The following is a 6887-nucleotide window of genomic DNA, read 5'->3' on the forward strand; positions in this document are numbered from 1 at the left end:
CAGCTTTTCATACCCCACCTGTCTGCTCAGCGCTGGATTATTGTCTTACTCCCCTCCCACCCATTCGCGCAAGAACTAGGGCTGTATCCCCCACAAAACGTCTCAGATCTCAAATTGGTTAAGCTATGCATGAAGCCTCTCTAGTCATAAGATTCACACCTATTCGACATATTTAGGACACCTCATGAGCTGTCCTAACCAGTTAAGACTTCCCAGCAGGTGTCTTGAAGTCCTAGAAGGCCAGCATCCCGGAGTTGCCTCTTCACTGTTAACGTTGAGACTGGTGTTTTGCAGGTACTATTTAATGAAGCTGCCAGTTGAGGACTTGTGAAGCGTCTGTTTCTCAAACTAGAGACTCTAATGTACACTAAAATAACACATCCTAGATCTGAATGAATGAAATAATCTTATTAAATACTTTTTTTCTTTACATAGTTGAATGTGCTGACAACAAAATCACACAAAAATAATCAATGGAAATCCAATGTATCAACCCATGGAGGTCTGGATTTGGAGTCACACTCAAAATTAAAGTGGAAAACCACAATACAGGCTGATCCAACTTTGATGTAATGTCCTTAAAACAAGTCAAAATGAGGCTCAGTAGTGTGTGTGGCCTCCACGTGCCTGTATGACCTCCCTACAACGCCTGGGCATGCTCCTGATGAGGTGGCGGATGGTCTCCTGAGGGATCTCCTCCCAGACCTGGACTAAAGCATCCGCCAACTCCTGGACAGTCTGTGGTGCAACGTGGCGTTGGTGGATGGAGCGAGACATGATGTCCCAGATATGCTCAATTGGATTCAGGTCTGGGGAATGGGGAACGGGCCAGTCCATAGCATCAATGCCTTCCTCTTGCAGGAACTGCTGACACACTCCAGCCACATGAGGTCTAGCATTGTCTTGCATTAGGAGGAACCCAGGGCCAACCGCACCAGCATATGGTCTCACAAGGGGTCTGAGGATCTCATCTCGGTACCTAATGGCAGTCAGGCTACCTCTGGCGAGCACATGGAGGGCTGTGCGGCCCCCCAAAAAAATGCCACCCCACACCATGACTGACCCACCGCCAAACCGGTCATGCTGGAGGATGTTGCAGGCAGCAGAACGTTCTCTACGGCGTCTCCAGACTCTGTCACGTCTGTCACATGTGCTCAGTGTGAACCTGCTTTCATCTGTTGAAGAGCACAGGGCGCCAGTGGCGAATTTGCCAATCTTGGTGTTCTCTGGCAAATGCCAAACGTCCTGCACGGTGTTGGGCTGTAAGCACAACCCCCACCTGTGGATGGTCGGGCCCTCATACCACCCTCATGGAGTCTGTTTCTGACCGTTTGAGCAGACACATGCACATTTGTGGCCTGCTGGAGGTCATTTTGCAGGGCTCTGGCAGTGCTCCTCCTGCTCCTCCTTGCACAAAGGCGGAGGTAGCGGTCCTGCTGCTGGGTTGTTGCCCTCCTACGGCCTCCTCCACGTCTCCTGATGTACTGGCCTGTCTCCTGGTAGCGCCTCCATGCTCTGGACACTACGCTGACAGACACAGCAAACCTTCTTGCCACAGCTCGCATTGATGTGCCATCCTGGATGAGCTGCACTACCTGAGCCACTTGTGTGGGTTGTAGACTCCGTCTCATGCTACCACTAGAGTGAAAGCACCGCCAGCATTCAAAAGTGACCAAAACATCAGCCAGGAAGCATAGGAACTGAGAAGTGGTCTGTGGTCACCACCTGCAGAACCACTCCTTTATTGGGGGTGTCTTGCTAATTGCCTATAATTTCCACCTGTTGTCTATTCCATTTGCACAACAGCATGTGAAATTTATTGTCAATCAGTGTTGCTTCCTAAGTGGACAGTTTGATTTCACAGAAGTGTGATTGACTTGGAGTTACATTGTGTTGTTTAAGTGTTCCCTTTATTTTTTTGAGCAGTGTATTTTCAAAGAAGCTTGGATCATCATTATTTGGACCGTATAGGTTAATAAGCTATATCTGTTTATGGTCCAATAACATATTTAACATAATCCATCTACCTTGATCAGTTTATGCAAAGGATTTTTACCTCTCACCAGTCTCGACATTACCAAAATTACATTATGGCAATCAATTGTTATTTTAGCAAACAATTATTGTGATTCATCCTATATTGTCCCTAACATCTTTTACTCCCTCGCAACGGTTGTGGGATACACACACATACACACACTCATACACACTCAACCCCTTTCCCCCACAACAACCATGGACTCAGATTCTCAGCTGCACCATCCCAGAGCCCAACTCAAGAAAGGTCTTGATTTACGAATGCATATACAGTTGCAGCTGTATGAGAAGGCCTGCAAAACTGAGCAAAAAATGGGCAGTGTCATGACATGGCCCTTTCTGGGTGTAGATCGTGGCTTCCCCCTCTCTCACTCTCTCCTACACCCAGGTTCTGTTATCTCAGGTCGTAAATTTCTGGCGGAAACTCTCTCCCCCTTTCCATGCAGAGAGAGTAACCACAGAGTGAACAAGGGATTTCACTTGGCCAAACTCCTAAATCCCCAAAGTGGGAGTTTTAAACAATATGTCCACTTTTGAGAGTGTGGGAATGGTCCGTGGACACTTAAGGGACAGTTATGTTGAGTGTGTTTCATTTTGTGACCTCATGAAGGACACGAAACACACAGAACTATATCTCTGAATGTGTAAATGTCTCAATTATGGGGTTTGCATCTAATTCTTGTATAAAATGAATGAGTAAAGATTAAATTATTTGGGAAATGATGTAATGTGATGTTAACCTTTAATTTTGAGATAATTGTATTCCCTCTAAAGTTTAACTAGTCAGCGGTACGCCCCTATGAGCACAGACATGATCTGGCGTCATGGAAAAGCTATATATATATTTTATTGTATTATTACAATCCATAACACGCTAGAATTGAGGACCCAATTGTCCTTAAGGTTTTTAATAGTCTTTTATCTCAATTTCAGATAACTCATCATCACAAAAATCCCTGAAATCATTATCTATCTTCTTAGCAATGGTTGCTACATTGTCTAAGAAAATATCCATATTGGAAGTTGGCTGGGCTGATGTATACAGATTCTGATAAAACTGGGCAACATGCTGAGAGATTTCTTTTAGATTTTCATTGGGAGTATTATTAATCATTAATTTACATATGGAAGTCTTTTCGCCTGCCCTTTTTTCTAAATTAAAGAAATATTTTGTATTTTTCTCTCCCATCCATTTTCGTCTTGATCTTACAAACGCTCCCCCGCCCTTTTCCTTGTAGATACAGTCTAACTGCATTTGCAATGATGATAGCTCCAGTAATTCCTGATTAGTTAGATCAGTTTTTTTAGTATAATCCATTATTCCCTTTATGATGTCATATTCTTTCTCTCTTGGCACGAGTAATTTCTTTCCCCATTGAAATAGCCAAAAGCCTTATATCAAATTTCATTAGCTCCCAGTAACTTCCAAATGTATTCATAACACAGGCACAATTCCAGTATTTATCAATAATTTCTGCTACTTCCTTCTTAAATACTTCATTCTCTAGTAAAGTCTTGTTCATTTTCCAGTAACCTTTACAAACTTTTTTGTTGACAAACCATGCATATTTATCTTTATTGAGATCCCTTTGTGGTCTGTTAAAACCGATGGTTCAATTGAGACTGTATCAACCTTGTCAGCCATATCTTCAGATATCAGCCAGAAATCAATACGGGATTGTATAGATAAATCTTTGGTACTCCATGTAAACATAATCTTATCTGGGTTCTTATGTCTCCAAATATCTAGAACACCTAACCTTAGACATATATTCCTTATCTCACAAACTGAATTGCTATCCTTAGGAGGCCATCTATCTAGATTATCATGTAATACTGTATTAAAATCGCCACCCCATATTACTTTAGCCAATGGAAATGTAGACATCATTTTCCTTATTTTCCTCTCAATGTCTCTGACTTATTGGAAGCATAAGTATTTACAACAATGAATTGAAAGTGGTTGACATCTACCAATAGTATAATCCATCTCCCTGTATTATCTGCTTCATGACTCAATATATGACCCTTAAAGTTGCCTTTTAAAATATCGACACCTGCTGACCGATTAGTACCAAATGAAAACCAAATATCATTCCCCCATTGACACTTCCAGAACGCAGTATCTGTGGAACAGGCATGAGTTTCTTGAATGAAATAAAAGTCGGCACTCTTACCCTTACAATACAAAAATAAACATTTCCTTTTCAAAATATTAAAAAGTATTAATAGAAAAAACAGAAATGGACATTTACTATCAGTGACTATGTGAAGAATATTAAACTTGTATACGTTCACATGAATCGGGTTCTCACAAAAAGAAAAGTTCTTACTAGTTGCAAATAAAAACAGTCCTTTGCACCACGCAAGTGGTTGACCTAAATTATATATAAATTATATATATATATATATATATATACTGCTCAAAAAAATAAAGGAAACACTTAAACAACACAATGTAACTCCAAGTCAATCACACTTCTGTGAAATCAAACTGTCCACTTAGGAAGCAACACTGATTGACAATAAATTTCACATGCTGTTGTGGAAATGGAATAGACAACAGGTGGAAACTATAGGCAATTAGCAAGACACCCCCAATAAAGGAGTGGTTCTGCAGGTGGGGACCACAGACCACTTCTCAGTTCCTATGCTTCCTGGCTGATGTTTTGGTCACTTTTGAATGCTGGCGGTGCTTTCACTCTAGTGGTAGCATGAGACAAGTCTTAAAACCCACACAAGTGGCTCAGGTAGTGCAGCTCATCCAGGATGGCACATCAATGCGAGCTGTGGCAAGAAGGTTTGCTGTGTCTGTCAGCGTAGTGTCCAGAGCATGGAGGCGCTACCAGGAGACAGGCCAGTACATCAGGAGATGTGGAGGAGGCCGTAGGAGGGCAAGAACCCAGCAGCAGGACCGCTACCTCCGCCTTTGTGCAAGGAGGAGCAGGAGGAGCACTGCCAGAGCCCTGCAAAATGACCTCCAGCAGGCCACAAATGTGCATGTGTCTGCTCAAACGGTCAGAAACAGACTCCATGAGGGTGGTATGAGGGCCCGACGTCCACAGGTGGGGGTTGTGCTTACAGCCCAACACCGTGCAGGACGTTTGGCATTTGCCAGAGAACACCAAGATTGGCAAAATCGCCACTGGCGCCCTGTGCTCTTCACAGATGAAAGCAGGTTCACACTGAGCACATGTGACAGACGTGACAGAGTCTGGAGACGCCGTGGAGAACGTTCTGCTGCCTGCAACATCCTCCAGCATGACCGGTTTGGCGGTGGGTCAGTCATGGTGTGGGGTGGCATTTCTTTGGGGGGCCGCACAGCCCTCCATGTGCAGCCTGACTGCCATTAGGTACCGAGATGAGATCCTCAGACCCCTTGTGAGACCACATGCTGGTGCAGTTGGCCCTGGGTTCCTCCTAATGCAAGACAATGCTAGACCTCATGTGGCTGGAGTGTGTCAGCAGTTCCTGCAAGAGGAAGGCATTGATGCTATGGACTGGCCCGCCCGTTCCCCAGACCTGAATCCAATTGAGCACATCTGGGACATCATGTCTCGCTCCATCCACCAACGCCACGTTGCACCACAGACTGTCCAGGAGTTGGCGGATGCTTTAGTCCAGGTCTGGGAGGAGATCCCTCAGGAGACCATCCGCCACCTCATCAGGAGCATGCCCAGGCGTTGTAGGGAGGTCATACAGGCATGTGGAGGCCACACACACTACTGAGCCTCATTTTGACTTGTTTTAAGGACATTACATCAAAGTTGGATCAGGCTGTAGTGTGGTTTTCCACTTTAATTTTGAGTGTGACTCCAAATCCAGACCTCCATGGGTTGATAAATTGGATTTCCATTGATTATTTTTGTGTGATTTTGTTGTCAGCACATTCAACTATGTAAAGAAAAAAGTATTTAATAAGATTATTTAATTCATTCAGATCTAGGATGTGTTATTTTAGAGTTCCCTTTATTTTTTTGAGCAGTGTATTTTTATATACAATTGCAAATAATATTGTACCATAGATTGGTAAAAACGAATAGCCATCAAGCTAACATTAAGTGTCAGTGCGAATTTCCCTGCCATAAAAAAATAAATATATATATATATATATATATAAAAAGTTTGGCTCACACAAACAATGCTCATTCCTCAAGAAATATAAAGTTTTATCAGATGCAAATAAAACTCAGTCCTGCACAACTCACTTGATAAGTCCAGCAGTCAACAAGCTAGATGTCAGCCTGAATTTACCTTCCATTAACAAAAGCCTTAGCTCCCGCAAAGTATGCACTTTTCCCTTCCTAACTTGCTCTCTCAATCATCGGCCACAGACGATTCCGAGCTTCTTTGTCAAATGCTGCCAGATCCTCAGGTTGTTCTTCTTTAAAGTCATTTTTCTTTGCACTTTTCCATGTCATATCCCTCGCTGTCCTGGAGATGAATCTCATGATCACTGGTCGTGGTGGCTGGTTATTTTCCCCATCTCTCAGCCTACTCAGGCCGTGCACTACATCCAGAGAACCTGCAACAACATTTCGCTCCTCCTCCAGGACTATTGCCCTGCAAATGTCCTTCACTCTTGCTTTGATGTTCTCGTCAGATTTTTCTGCTATTCCATAAATTCGAAGATTCCATCTCCGACTATACCGGTCATTCTCGTTTACCTTTGACTCCATTTCAGTGAGTTTCTTCTGCTTTGCAACCTGAATTTTCAATGTTGCGTTCTGCTGCTTCAGAGTTTTTACTTCCTCAGCATTGAAATCAATCGATTTCTTCAGAGTGTTCTTTTTCACCAAATTCATGATGTCATCTGCGCTCTCTTTGATTTTAGCCGTGAGGATGCGGAC

General features: G+C 43.2%; 1 protein-coding gene across 3 annotated transcripts in view; it reads right to left on the bottom strand.

Annotated features, from left to right (window-relative positions):
* LOC123728268 (GTPase IMAP family member 5) overlaps positions 1–6887 on the bottom strand; it is a 33056-nt gene that overhangs the window by 22504 nt on the left and 3665 nt on the right. The gene's annotated exons all lie outside the window — the stretch shown is intronic.

Source organism: Salmo salar, chromosome 17 (genome assembly GCF_965601325.2).
Source record: "Salmo salar chromosome 17, fSalSal1, whole genome shotgun sequence".
Taxonomy (NCBI): domain Eukaryota; kingdom Metazoa; phylum Chordata; class Actinopteri; order Salmoniformes; family Salmonidae; genus Salmo; species Salmo salar.